The sequence below is a fragment of the Heterocephalus glaber genome, unplaced genomic scaffold, assembly GCF_053883595.1.
Source record: "Heterocephalus glaber isolate CG9 unplaced genomic scaffold, H.glaber_assembly_v1.0 deba00001509, whole genome shotgun sequence".
Taxonomy (NCBI): Eukaryota; Metazoa; Chordata; class Mammalia; order Rodentia; family Bathyergidae; genus Heterocephalus; species Heterocephalus glaber.
The window spans coordinates 47,345,957-47,362,062 of NW_028258325.1; the positions used below are offsets into that span (position 1 = coordinate 47,345,957).

Genomic DNA, 16,106 nt, shown 5'->3' on the forward strand with positions numbered 1-16,106 from the left:
CTCAATACATGTGGTGCAACTATTTGTTTACTACACTGAGAGTATTTTGAGAGTACAGTGCTTGGTAGCAATAGGTGCCTAATCATTTTGCCAAATTCAATTTAGTCTTCTGTCTCAGACTTTGAGAAGATGGAGCTGAAGCAGAAATGAGGATGATGATGATAAACTGCTGAATATTGTTATGTTGTAGATGTTCTTCCAAGTGCCATACATTTTGGCTTATTTGAGATTCATAACAATCCTATACAGTAGGTTACTATTTCCCTTCTTTTGTGGATGAGTAATCTCAGGCTAATTCAGTTGTCCAAGGTCATTTACTAAGTGTTAGATCTGGTTTGGCTCTGATGGCCTGGCTCCAAAGTCTAAGCTCTGTACCAAATGCTGTATTTCCTCTCTAAGGGTGGAAAGGATGGATGGAGAAAGTGATCAACTGCAGTGTTTAAATCTTTATTTTCCTCCACAGACATTATTTGTCCTGTCTCTTTCCTTCTCTAATATCTGAGTTTTTCTCCTTTATCTTATGACCTTGAACAAGTCCATTTCACCTTAAAAAACTAAACAAACAAATTTCACACAATCAGTTACCCTTCTATGCTTTCAGAAGCCCATTAAAACAAAACCAAAAAAGAATAAAAAACAACCATTTCTCTCTCCAAATATTTGTTGTTGCATATTTTCCTGTACTGAGACCTAGAGAAATGTCTTTAGTTAATCTTTATAAAGGGATAGATACTGTATGAGGTAGCGGATAACGACTTTAGGGTCATACTGTAGTGACTATACTGTAGGACTGTTCCTATAGGGCCCCTTAATGTGGTCTGAAGTGATAAAGACAAAGTATTGTATTGCTCATTAAAAGCAATTTTAAGGTGGGATAAAAATAACATGCTCTGAATTTATAACTTGCTCATGTTTGCTTGAACTGAACACTTGGTTCTCATGTAAGCTACCTGGTCATCCCATATTATTCTCAATGTTTGAAACATTTATTATTTTAACATTTGCTTGGCATACCATATAAATGCCAATTCAGTCCTTTACATTCCTGGTTTCAATTAAGACCATACTAATTTGGGAGAATTTATTGACTGTGTGGCAACTTGATGCAGTGGACTCTGGATATGTATTAAACAGATGAGACTCAGAAACAAGGCTTAATTTTTTGGTAACTTCCAAAATTAAAATAATAACAGAAATTTTTTCCACTGGTTTCATCTCTTTTGCAACACAATGCCCAACTCAAATCTATCTGTATGCCCAAAGGATAAGGGGAAGAAGAAGGGCAGTCACCAGAAAATATTACCTGCCTCTATTGCCATCAGAGGCTTAAACAACAAGTTTTATTCTTCTCATTAATAAGAAGGGTAGAGGTAGCTGCTGTGGCAGCTAATAAATAAATACTTGAAGGCAATGAAAAGAAGAAATTAATAGAGAAAGAGACTCTGGTGATTCTAATTTTAATGCATACTCTTCCTTTTTAACCAAGTATATGAACTGACATGATATAGATATCCAACTGACTTGTAGACTCCTGATTCTACAAATCTGGGAGTTGATGATATATTCTTACTTTTTCAAGTAGAACACAAAAGTGTCTGGGAAGAAAATTATGTGAACCCTGCACATAAAGTTTCACTAAACTCCATTTTGCTTACTGATGTGAAGAGAGAAAATTTTCCCTGTAAAGATTTTCCTAATTCAAAGATAAATAAAATATGAATATTCCCAATTGTTATACTAAATGTGACAAGCATGATAGATTAAAGCACATCTAATGGGTGACTTTTTTGAACTTATGAGGGACTTCTGTTAATAATTTATTTGGAAGACCATTGTATGGAGATGAGAAAATTTGTTTAGCTAAAAGGCTTATAGGAAGTAGCTAAATGCCAATCAAAAACAATTCCAAGTCAACTGAACGTCAGTCTAGTGAAAGCAATTATAACAGTGTGATAAAGAGGAATAAATCCTTGATTCAGAATACATAGGTTTTTATCCTTAATTCTAACTACTGACTTTGTAATGTTGGGAAAGTTATTTCACTTTCTTGGGGCTGAGTTTCTTCATTTGTAAATTAAAGTTGTTGAGTTAGATTATTTCAAAGGATCCATCCCAATCTCATGATGTTCACAGAGACAAATATGATCATACTTCTACTAGTTAAGCAGTTCGTACTTCAATATCCAATCAGCAGAAAATAAAAAATTATACTAATGTAGATAAAATGATGAAATTAGGTAAATCATGTGCAGAATAAATAAGCTTTAATAAGTTGGAAACCAATGTTGTATTATACAGCTAGCAACTCTGCCATCCATATGTTCATAAAAACACTGTGGTTGTTTTATTGTCCTCTCTGGCAGTGCCAATCATAGTTAGCACTAATTAATGAAATTCCAGGGCGCTGTTTGCCAAGAGGTTCAAGCAATGGGTGAAGCAAACTACAGTGGCAAAGTTTCCATCATTTATATTGCCATGACAATATTGGCTCAAGTTTCAGAAACAGCAATTCCAGCTCCCAGTCCCTGTGAGAACAAATGTAGATTGATTTATGTTCAGAGGCTCTCTAGCATATTGTCAACACGTAGATGGCTGCCAGAGCTCATCCTACAAAGTGCTGACATTTTCTGGGAATCCACTCGTCTTGACACATATTCTCTCCAGTAGCTTACATTTGCACACATTGTTGACTTTTCTCATTTTTTATTTTAAGACTTAGTGCTTGGGTTATTGATATTAAAATCAGCCTAACATTATTAACCCGGTTAATGCCAATGCCAAATCTCTTGGGGTCAAGTCATGCTTAGGAAAGGACAGAAACTCCATTATATTCATGTTAAGTAACTTAAGCAGGGTTAAAATTTAGTGAACTTGTTTTAGGATCTGTTCCGCTTTTAGTAAACTCCCTATCCCCCCTTCCCTTGACGTGGCTTTGGTATTTACCTACTTTCTTCCGTTAGTGAACTTTTATATTCAGGTACATTTATCCTTCCTTAAAGCACATTGTCATTGCAAAGGCTAGATCTTTTGGGCCCTGGTTGTTTTCTGGTTCCAGTGATAGTTACAGGAAGGAGGCCATAGATATCGATTAAAAAAAACCTCTCTAGAAGAAATGGAGTGAAATGTCTCAATTGATTATTATAGCACAGCATTGATTTAGTTGAATAATGAAACATCTCTGTACAGGTTTGATCAAATAAATCGAATAGTTCCCTCTAGTGTGTTGTGGGAAATCAAAAGTTACCAAGTTCCAGATTTCTAGCACATTATTTCTTAGAAATACATAGCATATCAAAGCTTCTTCAAACAAATCATTGCAATAAACTATGGATCCAACATGATCAGTTTTATGTCCCATGTTTCTGAATGGGAAAATATTTCTTTCTATTTTTTGAAAAATTGATATGTAATTTAGGTAAAGTGTAACCTTAGAAACACAGCTTGATTAATTTTTCCAACCTTACTACCACCTTGATCGAATTATAGAACATTTCTCACCTCCTTGTAGGATTCTCCCTCTCTTCTCCCTGTCTTCAGGCCCATCTCATGTATGTAGGAGGTAACAGAAATAATTATTTTTATAATAAAAATGAGTAAACATTTAAACTTTGTTATTTTCATTTTTCCTCTCTATTTTTTTTTCATTGCAGAACTGCATTCTCTTAAAAAATCCTCTTTCAGGGCCGGGAATTTAGCTCAGTGGTGTCACCGCCTGCCTTGCAGACACAAGGACCCAGTTTGATCCCCAGTACCCACCCCCCCCAAAAATCCTCTTTCAGATTTTTCTTCTGAAGAATAGAGTAGGAAAAGGCCACTGAGCATGTGAGTTTTGTTTCCCACTATAAGTATTTGCTCCATGCATTTCTAGAGGTAAACATTTCTTGTCCTTTATTTGATTATTAACAGAGAGGCAGAGATTTGTCTTTTTCCCTTTCCTCGAATTTAGGATTTCTGAAAGATGACTTATATGTATGAAAGGATAGAAAAATTTTACAGTTGTTTATGAGTGGAGATTTTTCTTGTTCATGCATAATTTATTTTTATTTTTCAGCCTCTATAGAGGGACCAGATTTGACCAAATTTCCCCTTTTGATCTCCACTGTGTTTGCAGTCAGTGGCATGAAGGTTTTAAGGTCCACTCAGACGTGGAAGCAAGGAGGAAGTGAAAGAGCAGTGTTGTATGCTGAGCTCTGGTAGAGGTGACCCAAACCTCTAGAAAGGAAGACAAGGAGAGCAGAAACAGAGTTTAACAGGGGCTAAGGCTGAGGCTCAATTGCTGCTGAACTCTGCCTTCTTCTCCTCTTCAGTGCAGAGCTCCCAGTCCCCTAAACTGAATACCAGATTGATTCACACCCTAGTTTCTGTACATATTACCAGTATCCTCAGCAGAATCAGTAATGAACATCGTCCTACTCTGACAGTTTATAAAATCCACCTCTGTATTTTACCTCATCATTTATTAGGACAGCCTTGTAAACTAAATGCTATAGTAATTTTTTATTGTCATGACACATATTTAAAGAGATGGATATGTCTTCTTTAAGTACTTTAATTTTTCCCAATCAGGCTCCACAGTTAGGACCCTAGGAGATTTCTAATTTTATTAGTGACTGCAGTGCATATAAATTATATTCATATGTTTAGAAGATGAGGGAACGCAGATGGTACAGCACATCTTTGGCTTGGTATACTTCTTTGGCTTGAAGTTCTAATAAAGTGCTCATAAAATGGGATTTAGTAGGACAATCTGATTCAAGATAGGTTCTCACTATTCATTCTTCATATGATTAGTCTTGTACTATTTCAGCTGTGGTTTTAGAAATAACTTTCTATGTAACTATTACTTTAGCTTAGCCCTTACACACTGCAGGCTAAGAGAATCTTTCAAACCATGAGTTTTCAAATTGCATGCTAATAGGATTTGGGACTGTCAGGAGCCTGGATTAAGAGCATTGGCTATTTGGTGACAGATAAATATTTATTGAATGACTTGATAATTCTATGTGTGGTTGTTATTTCTTATTATTCTATGGCGAAAGTAAGAGCTTTATTACTTTTATAGTGATGCCAATGTAATAAAAGAATTTATAAATTTGCAGTTTTATTCCAGTGTTATGGATATGATCAGTAGTTGCAGCCTTCTGAATTGTTCTGAAATTCTTGGAAAAAACAAAGGCATATGTTGGTAGAAAAAATGGAAGTGTGTTATTCCATTTATTAGTGGAATAACACTATCAATAGATTACTGAAAATATTAGCAAAGAGAAAATGAAAATTGTTGCTTCAGTCCTTTGTGCTTTCTCCATTTTATAAAAATGTCATAGTTGGCCTTCTTTTCTCTCAGCCACTGGGTATTAAGAACTGTAGATGGCAATCCAACCACAAAAATGATAGGGTTTGCTAAATTTAGTGGTGGATTTTGCTTTTCCTAGTGGCACAAAATTATGTTGCTCCGGGAGGGCAGCATATTAGGAAAAAAGAATCATAAAAACAAAAGCAAATTTCAAAGAAATGGAAAACAAGATAATTTTTTTGCAGTCTATTCTTTACAAGTTCCACTACATGTAAGTTTACAAAATGCAATTTTGGGCTCATGAGTTAATCAAGAAACACTGTGAAGGCATTTCAAACTATGGATAGTAGAAAATCTCTGTTACCATGGAAACAAGATACCATCCATGTGAACAGGCCACATCATATAGAAGATTTAATTATAATGAAATGATAAATGAATAAAGGCAATTTTTTAGCCTATTTGTAGCTAAAGTCCATTAGAAGTCCAGTTTCCAAGGAAACCTATGTCTAAAAACAGTAATAAGAAAAATTATGGAATAACATGAACTGCATTTGGAAAAGATTTTGAAAAGATAAGAGCAGCTTCATCAGTTAAAAGAATAATCTTTCTAATGTTGAAAGAATCACACTGGAATGTACTTTGATGTCTTGTGAGATTCTTAAGCTCTCCATAATAACAATAACATATTCAATTTATACACAGAATAATAAAACATTTGTTTGATTGAAAAGTGTTCAAAAATCTAATTTTTAGAATACAATTAGAATGGCACATTTAGACATGTTTTAATTTTGAAGTGAGTTTCATTATGATTTAAGAGATCAAAGCATGGCTGGGAAACACAGTATGGTGGTTCAATGAATTGTTTTGATTCCAAATATATCCTATCATCAAATTTGCTGCTGATTTATGCATGTGTCTTTGGGCTGAGCCAACAAGAAACAGACCATCTGGAGGGCCCTTTCGATGTAAGAATGAGAACACAAAACATTCACTCTCCAAGCATTCTCACCAAGGAGCTGGTCTAAGTCGAGGAGATCTAGAGTATCCTTAAGAGCAGAGTAGATTCCACATTCCAGGCCATCAGCAGTAAGCCTGTCAACTGGCACTAGTGTGATGGTGAGCACATATTCTAGGTAGTGATATTTTCAAGGAGCAGAAAGTTACCTCCCCCTCTCTTCAGTTACAGATTATGAAGCCATGGAAAGCTGGAGCATGAAGAGGGATAAGAGATACAAGCTTGGCGTGCTTACAGGGTTACCCTTTCAGATAGTAGTTGGAATAGAGTGGTTCTTTTCTGTGTATATGATGTTGCTGCTTCTACTTTAATCACTCACAATAGCAGTCTCTGTTGAGATGAATTCTTTTAGAAAATACAATTTGAAGGTCATGAGCTTTGGAATGAGCCCAACACGGATTTAAATCCCAGCTCTATTTTCTACTAGTTGTATAGACTTGGTCAAATTACTTAAGCTCTTTGACTTCAGCGTCTCCATCAGGAATAATATGTACTGCTGGGTTTTGAGTATTAATGTCAATATATGTAAAGCAGTGCTTCTCAGCCAGGCACTATTGATATTTGGGCCAGATAATTCTCCCTTGTAAAAGCTGTTCTGTGTGCTGTAGAGTGTTTAGCAGCTTCCCTGACTTTTATTCATCAGCTGACAGTAGCAAACTTTCTCCTCTACCAGTAGCTGAGACAACCACAAAGGGTCTCCAGACATTGCTAAATATTTTCTGGGGATTGGGAAACACCAACGTGACTTGATGTGCTAATGGTAGATGGTAAGTAAATCCTAGTTGTACATTATAGGTTTTGCTGAAGATGTAATATACAGCACAATGGTTAAATCCAGGCTTAAGCACTTTATTTCTTTGATGACCCATGCCTTTTTTCAGTTCTGAAACTTACACAGCCCACATCTTTGCAAGCATTTACTGTCTTCTGTCCTATCCATTTAGTAAGCTAATCAAATGTGTACTGGAACTTCTTTCCATCTTTTGTGTCCCTTAACCTTGATACCTTTCTCTGTATGCCTCCTGTATGTCCTGGAGATTCTGACAGAGCTGCTTTCTGCATAAGGATTCTCTTTTCTGGAGAATTTTATATGTATCTTGGCCACTGAGTTTTTAAAAAAAATCAATAACTATAATTTTAAATTTTAAATTTGTTTACCACATCTGCCTACAATAAGGTGCAATTGAAATAGATGGTGAATATTTAAATTCAAAAAATTACTATAGTGAAGAACACATTTCCGTTAATTCTCCTCAAAATATTACCCTTGTTTCAACACACATACCCCATCATCGTCACTTTATGAAGCAAGAAAACCTTTTGTGAGTGGCTTTATTTGTGCTGTTGTAGCTGCCTTGGTGTGCTGAATCCATTCAAAATGTTTATCTTTCATGGTCATTTTGACTTTGAGTAAGAGCCAGAATGCATATGGCACCAGACGTTGTGAATAGACACACCATAATGTTTTTAAGAGCCTGTCTTTCCATTTGTTGGCACTCAGCAGCAGTATTTCCTGTATCTTTGATCATACCTTGTAAAGACACAAACAAAATAAGACTCAGAGAACACCTTCAGAAAGTGGCAAGAATATGAGATAAATGTGTTTGAAGTGAGGAGGAGTATTTTGAGGGGCATTATGACAATGTGTATTTTTACTGTAATAAATTTTTAACTTAAACATTCACTTTATATTTTGATCACCCATTTTATAATATGCTTTTTTTGTGGGTTTTTCCCCCATGCTTCATTGGTTGTTATCAAATGATAATTATATTATTCTACTATATATAATTATATATAGTAGAATAATATAATATATATTATATTATTTTAAAATGCCCTGTTATTGATGATTCCTAGTTATGTTGCCTAGTCACAACAATGTATTTTCTTAGGTGCTTTATGATTTATGTCACTTACTATATTTACTGTTAGGCTTTTGTGGAATCTTTGATTTATAGAGCTAAGCCTATTGATGTCATGAGTTTCTTCAGGTACACCCACATGCTCACTCATCCTAGACAGGTTGGTATGTTATTTGTCTATCTCAGGGTCTTCTTGCAAATAACAAAAGTGTTTGGATCTCATACATTTAGATGATGTATTCTGGGGAATCTTATTTCTTGAGGTATACTTTTTCCATTCAAGCCTCAGGACTGACAGCTCATTTTCTTGTCATGGTCACAGTAGGTGGAGCTTTGCCATGGGGATTTCTTTGTCTGATTTCTGACTGTATTCAAAGACTCTAATTTTCTTCTTCTGTTGCAATATTGATATCTCAAGTACCAAAATTCCATTATACCCATACCCTGTTACTACTATGTATTCTGTTTTTATTTTTGGCAACTACAGAATTACATTTCTTGCTTTGAATTTTTCTATTCATTTTCCATAAAAATATTTAGTTTTTTACCCTTGGTCAAGGGTAGAGAATTTTAGTTATACAGGAGGAATAAGTTCAAGAGATTTACAGCACATCATGGTGACCATGATTAGTAACAATATATTGTGTGCTTTTGAATTGTTCATACTAGATTTTACATGTTTCTTTTAAAAAAATGTTGGTAAGGATGTGAGGCAGTGCATTTGATAATTAGTCTGATTTATCCATAAGTTCATTAACTTGATTTATCATGTTCTACACCATAGTTTCTGTAAATAAAAATAGTTAAAAATTACATTTTCTCAAAATCTAGCATATTTTGTGGTAGTAGAGATGTTTTTCTATGTCAACAGAGCTTACCATCTTGATAAAAATTTCCCATTTAGTCTTTGAGAACTTGTGTGGAGGTTCTTCCAGGGAGACACAGCTACTCAAATACCCTTGATAGAGGAAACAATCCTCCTCTGGGGGACCTCCGGCCAAGCATGCAGCTTCAGGTGGGATGCACATGGAGCAGTGAGGGAGGAAGGGGACACCTGCCTAGCCAGCCAGATCAGCTGAATCAACCCTGGAGATCAATAGGGTGACAGATGTCGCAGCCAGATCGCCCTCACATCCACCTTTAATCTTTATAAGCCTCAGTTTCCTTATCTACAACACTCAGATGAAGATGGCATCTACATTATAGGATGTAGAGTGTGAGGATTAAATGAGATACTGAATGTAAAGCACTTATTTACTGGACACACAATAATTACTCAGTACATGCTATTATCATGTAAATAAGCTGTTGTACTTCCTGCCAAATTTCAGATGCTCAATAATTCATGACTATAATCAATAATTATACTTATTAGCATGAATCTTAATCTCAGATCTATTCATTTATGATTGAAAACTATATCAAGAATTGTAGCAAGTAGTGTCAGATTTACTTAAAATCTCTACAATCTGCAAGTCACTGTTGCTCTGAGAATCACTGATATACAAGTAGGACATTGGAGAAACCCTGAATTAGGTTATTGAACTTCTTCATGTTTCAAACTCAATTTATTTTTAAACTATTTGTCTCCAAAAGGTATTGGGAGTTGTACTATTCACTGAGTTAATAGAATTTTGATTGTAAATCAATGACCAAGAGCATCAATTTGATTCAGGATAAACTTTCCCATAACCTAGAATTTCTGGGTTTTTTTTTTTTTTTGACAGTATAGGGTGAAAAGCACTTAGCAAATTCATGTATCTATGTAGCAAAGGACAGAAAGAAAAATGCTAACAAAACATCACAATAATGTTAGTAGCAGAACAACATGAAGTCACATATGGATATCATACATACATATAAACATATAACACACTCACAAAAGCCAGTGGAATTGGGGTAAGAGGGAGAATGTGAAATTAGCCAGGGATATCTAGATTCTGAAATAGAGAATATCTAACATTTATACTGCTAAAACTTCTGGATTTAAAACTTCTGCTAGGGATGTAAAATTGAGCCCCCAAATCTATCCAATTTCCTTAACTCTCTGAAATCTCTTTTGAAAAATTTTGTCTTTTTCTCTGTATTTTCATGTTCTGCATTTATTTTCTTTTCTAGACAGCTTTGGGGACAAGTACCTTGTCTTACTTTTGACTCTTAAGATTGATATATAGAAGATACTCAACAAATACTTGAAGAATTAAAAGGTGAGTTTCTAACAGTTATGTCTAGGTGTATAATAAAAATATATCTGGTGATTTTAAGTATATATACTCTGTGGGTATTAGTTTTTGTAACTGTGACAAAATACTTCAGAATAACAGTTTTTAATGGGAAAGGCTTATTTTGGTTCATGATTTCAGAGATTTCAGTTCATGATCAGCTGGCTCCATTGCTTTTAAGTCACAAAGGAACTGTGTGGTGGAGAAAAACTGTGCCTCATGGCAGCCAAGGGAGAGAGGGAGAGGAGACGATTCAACCATTCATTCCAGCCCCATCTGCTAAGTTTGCATCACCTCTTAACAATGCCATCATTGTATAAGTCCATCAGTGCATTAAACCACTGATGAAGTTAGAGCTGTTATGATCCAATCATTCCCACAAAGCCCATTAGCTGGCAATCAGGCCTTCCGGACAATAAATTTGGGGAACATTTTACATCTAAACCATAACCCTAAGTTAGGCATCAGACAATGGAGTCTGTAACTACAAGGTAGAAGAGGAAATACAAGGACAGCTGGAAGCCCAGTCTCAGACAACATGACAGAATTGTGCGGGGCTGGAAAACTATGTAGGAAAGGATAGGAATTTGACATACAGCCATCTGAAATGAAATTTGAACAAAGACTGAAGTAATTTCTGTTGTCTCAGCATCAGACAAATATCACTAGTCTCTGCAAATAACGATGGCGTTTCCAAATCCAAAAATACACTTTGCTTATGTGTGTGCTGGAGGTGTCTTGGGTTTGTGATTATGTGAGACAACCAACTATGCTTTTCTCAGGCAGAGATTAGCATGTAACATAATATATTTTCTATAAAATAGATGTATTCAAATAGCGGCTTCAAATCACCAATGAACAAATCATGTATTACTGCTTCTTGTATGCTTTGTGTAGGGAAAGCTGTAACATCAGCCCTGGTTTAGAGGAATAAACATCTTAGGTGATACATTTTTATCTGTTTCAATAATTTTTAACTCTTTTCAATGATTTATAGAATCTTAATATCTTGTGCTTTTTTAATGACAACTACTTTCTTTAATATATTCTCACTTATGATGTTTCCATATTTTCATCTAGGAAATTTTCTTCATATGATAGATAAGGAAAAGGAGCCTTCAAAAGATGAAGCAACTGATCCAAGACCTCATAATTAGCAGGTGATGGTCAGAGGTTTAGGGCCAGGTCTTTCTGGCTGTGTCTTGGCATCGCCTGTCATAAACAATGCATGTTAAATATCTGGTTCTTTGACAGGTTTTTCCATACAGCAGCTTTGCATTTTCTATTTTTACTCATTCACTGTAAAACACTGTAAAAGTTTCCATTCTAAGAGTTATTCAGAAATTGCGTCATGCTATACTGTACTGTAATGAGCACTACACAGTGTAGGAGAAAATGGTACTTTTCTTAAGAAACAATTTTGTTCTTTTCACGAATGGTTGAACAAATATAAAAACACTTTACTTGATAATAAACCTACAACTTCTCTTTAAACATTTTAAAATTTTTTTTTTCAATAGGGAGATATTCTTGTAACACATTCAAAGGACATAGCAAGAGTGAAGACCTCTATCATTTTTAGGCTTACTTTCAGATGTCTCCTCTTGGACTAGTTATTTACCTAGAATCTTAAGCAATAAATTTTCCTTCCCTTATGGAGCTTGGGATGCCATAGCTGGGGGCTGTGACTCTGCCAGTGGTGTTTCCTAGACTGCTTTACCAGATGGTGTCTTGGATGGTTTCAGCAGTAGCACGTGGGAGGAGAGGAGAAGGGAATTCTCCCCCATTCCTGTCAGTGTGGGTCTCATTAGTGGCAGTTTGCCTGAGTATTCCTGTTCTTTGGCAATCTCAGAAGCATCATCAGGGACTCCACAGAAACACAGCTAAGACAGATGGGGCTCCCTACATGAATGTCTCAGAACACTGCTAGCAGGTCCCTTTGTGTATCTAGATTTGGGTAACACCTTCTCTTCCTTTTGTTTTCCCAGACCTAAGATGGTGGATCTTTTCTATCTTGTTACTATCTCTTGTCTCCCGCAATGTTTCCTCTGTATTGTTTTTGCCTTCTAATTCTTGTGTTAACTCTTCTCTGTTTGCAATGTAGCAAATTATTTTCTATTTTCCTGGCTGACTTCTGAGAGATACACCAAGAGTAGATTGATCTTTATCCCCGCAGATGTTTGTCTATTTCATTTTCTACTTAATAATTCATTATTTTTCAGTGCTTATTTACATATAAAAAGAAAGTAAAAGGTGATAATGCAAGAAGAGTAGTAAGTACAAACCTAGTTGTGAAGGAGAGGGCAACCTTACTATCAACAGATGCCACCTTTCAGAAGAGCAGCTGGGTGGTGTTTCCAGGTGGAAGGCTGACTCCAGCCTCCCTGACTACACAGGTACTCCTTCCAGGAAGGTCAGTGCGCACAACTGCAAGCTGGTCGTGGAGGACTTACCATAATGAATTATCAGGAGGACTGTGTAAAGCCAGAGACTAATTATTTAGTAAGAATATGGTCAGGGATTGTGGGTTGTCCTGTGTTTTCTGAATCCAATTTCAACGTAGGCAGTCTCCAGGTCTGAGAAGTATGCCAAACAGACTTCTTGAGGAGGTCATGAGTGATCTTGGCAGAAGGAAATGAAGAAGAAAGGAACTTCTTCATCAAGCCATTGGGGTGAATTTAACTTGGAGGGCCCTTCTAAAATGTACTCCAGATGCCTCTTGGTTCAACTGTCTTCTTGTGATCTTCATTTGCCATGAACCTGGGATTCTCTTTTTTTCTCCTTTATATTGAGCTTTTTGTTTTTATGTCCCATAGGATCATTCCCTTCATGTGATTAGACATCCTTTTGTAGCTTCCTATAGAACATTGCATAGGAAATAAATATTTTTCCAACTTTGAATATCTAAATATAATTTTTTTGTACTTTCACATTTGATTGATAGTTTGCCTGACTATGGAACTATAGATAGGAGCTCATTTTATTTTACAATTTGAAGACAGTTCTCCACTATCTTTTAGTTTCTAGTAATGCTGTCAGATGTCTGAAGGCGTTCTGACTTCTTTTCACATGAGCTATTTTTTCACTCATAAAAATTGTAGAATCTTCGGTTTTCCTCCTGTGTTCTGAAATTCTATGATATGTGTTTCAGTGTACATCTATTGTGGATATTGTAAGTCTTTTCATTTTGGAGGCCCAAGTCTTAAAGAATTCTTAGAAGTGTTTTTGAATTATTTATTAAATGATTTCCTCCTTCCTTTTTCCCAATTTCCTTTGCTGAAACTCCTATTACAGTGTATTTGTTCTCTAATTTCCTACTATGTTTAGATCTATTTTTCACTTGGTTTTTAAATCTCCTGCTTTGAGATTTTTCTCTGTCTTCTATGTTATTCTTCCTTTTCCACCACATGCTATTTTTGGTGTCCATACAGCATTTTCAGTTTGTTTTTTGCCTTTGGAAAGTTGAGATCTTTGAAATATTTTTTACATACTGATCAAGAGGAATTATTTTCACTTTAGGGTGTGGTTCCCTAGCCAATTTAGCTTTCACAAACACTCAATTGGATTTTTGTATATTTGATTCAGTTTCACTCCACATAACAGAAACTGCACCCACAGTTATTTTGAAGACCTGCTTGTCTCTCTGTCTCTCTAGACTTGGTTACAAGTGCTGCTGTATGATGCTTGTGTGACAACCATGGCCTTAAGGTTCATTATCTTTGGAATTTGAGAAGAGAACTAAAGCCATTGTGCTTTCTGATTCTTCATTCATGAGCTTGCTTTTTCTTAAAATTTTGTGATGTCTTCTCTTTGTTTCCCACATTCTACGAACTTACATTTCCAAATCTTTACTGAAAATGAGGTTCAAAAGCAACTTTTCTGCAGAACTTCCTAGGATGTTCATCAGGTTGGTTAAAGACTACATGTTAAAATGCATATTCTCCCCTACCATTTGCTTCATATCTTTCCTTTGCTTGTATTCTTGCTATCCTGTTGGTATTGCCATGTTTTTGTTTATTTAGGTCTTGTTAAATCAAAACTCTTAGATTGAAGGAATCTATGAAATAGAACTGGTTATTGAAGCATTATAGATACTAGCCAAAAAAGGACCAGGTCCTGGGACAGGTTCCTGTTACCACCACAACAGGAGGTAGTAGGTGAAAATATATTTGCTGCACTAGAGCTAAGAACATTTTTAAAATAATGAAAACAATGAGAGGATGAGTTGTTTCCCTTGAACTTATATTGGCTATAGACTAAAGCAGTGGAATTATGGGAGATGGAGAAAGCTTTGGGATAAGAGGACAGTCCATAATCGTTGCTCTGGATTAGTTGTGGTTGTACGTAAGATGGTTGATGCTTATGAGGGCACTTGGATTTCAGTTAAGGTTGTAAGATACACTCAAGAACATGAATCCATTGCTCTTAGCCCATAGCTTATTAACTGATTAATATCCCCAGTCTTTCTGCCTTCTGTCTTGGAGTTAAGTGTAGGATGTCTCAGAATTATTCTATCAATTGGTCTAACACTCAGGTCTCACTCTTGATCCCTTTCCATCCCTCTCATTGCACATACTCTCTTTACCACAGTCTTACTATATTTATCTACTTTTTGCTTATACCAGTACAAGCTAGAAACACTTCTCCCATTACCTGCTGCAACAGCCTCCTAGTGGGTCACTGCAGTGGCACTAGTATGCAGTCAGCAAAGCCACCAGAGTTATTCACGAAAGGTAACCCTGACATTGACCTGTTTATAGCTTTCACACTCTAACTCCTTACAAAGTGAAATAGAAGCATTAAGTCTTTGGGAACTTTCCATGAACTGATTCTTGCTACTTGCCTCAGTTTACTTGGACCATAACAAAAAGGACTAGGTAGGTTTAACAACAGATACTATAGTTCACTGTTCTAGAGGCTGAAAGTCTGGGAGCAGGGTGATAACATGACTGTGTTCTGGTGAAGGTCCACTTCCAGGATTGTAGATGCCTGTCCTTTGCTGCCTCCTCAAATGGTGGAGAGAAGATGTTCAGTATCTCTTCCTGTCTTTGTAGGGACACCAATGCATCCTGTGGGCACTACCTTCATGATTTCATCTAAACCTAAATAACTCCCAAATGTTCCACCATTCTAATATCATTACAATGGGGTTTAGGGCTCTGACATAAGAATTTTGTGAGGAACTAACATTCAGTCCACAACACTATCTCAAATTTATCTTTGCCTCCCCCAACTTCATTTCTTATCCTGAGTTATAATGTACAATTTGAAAATCTACGACTATGCATTTGTCTCAAGATACCTCATGCTGTTCCATACTTCTGTATATTTATTCATGTTTTCCTTTTGCTTTGAATGCTTGTCCTGCCTTCCTTCATGTACACTGTTTTACCTCATTTTCAGAACTCAGCTCAGATGTTATAGTGTCTAGGAAGCCTATGCTTGAACTCTAAAACACACCAAGTTCCCTTTTCCTGTGACCTCTTTGTACCTTGAATCTCTCTTGATGCTTTGAATACACCTGTAGCTCAGCAAATACCATGTTATATTGTCACTATTTCTGCGTTTTACTTCTCTTCCAAATATTGAGCTCCATTGCAGCGATTATATCATTCATATTTTTGTGCCTAGTGATAAGCTCAGTGTCTGGCCCATGACAGGCACTCAAAAATATTTGTTGCTGAACTAACTGACTAAATATGTCA

The 16,106-nt window shown here is 36.0% G+C and overlaps 1 protein-coding gene across 1 annotated transcript in view; it reads left to right on the top strand.

The window, feature by feature from the left end:
* LOC110350225 (uncharacterized) overlaps window positions 1-16,106 on the top strand; it is a 362,121-nt gene that overhangs the window by 310,894 nt on the left and 35,121 nt on the right. Inside the window, exons 3-4 of the transcript XR_015441385.1 lie at window positions 10,298-10,386; window positions 11,482-11,561. The gene's annotated coding sequence lies outside the window, so the exon portion shown is untranslated. The remainder of the gene's footprint in view (window positions 1-10,297; window positions 10,387-11,481; window positions 11,562-16,106) is intronic.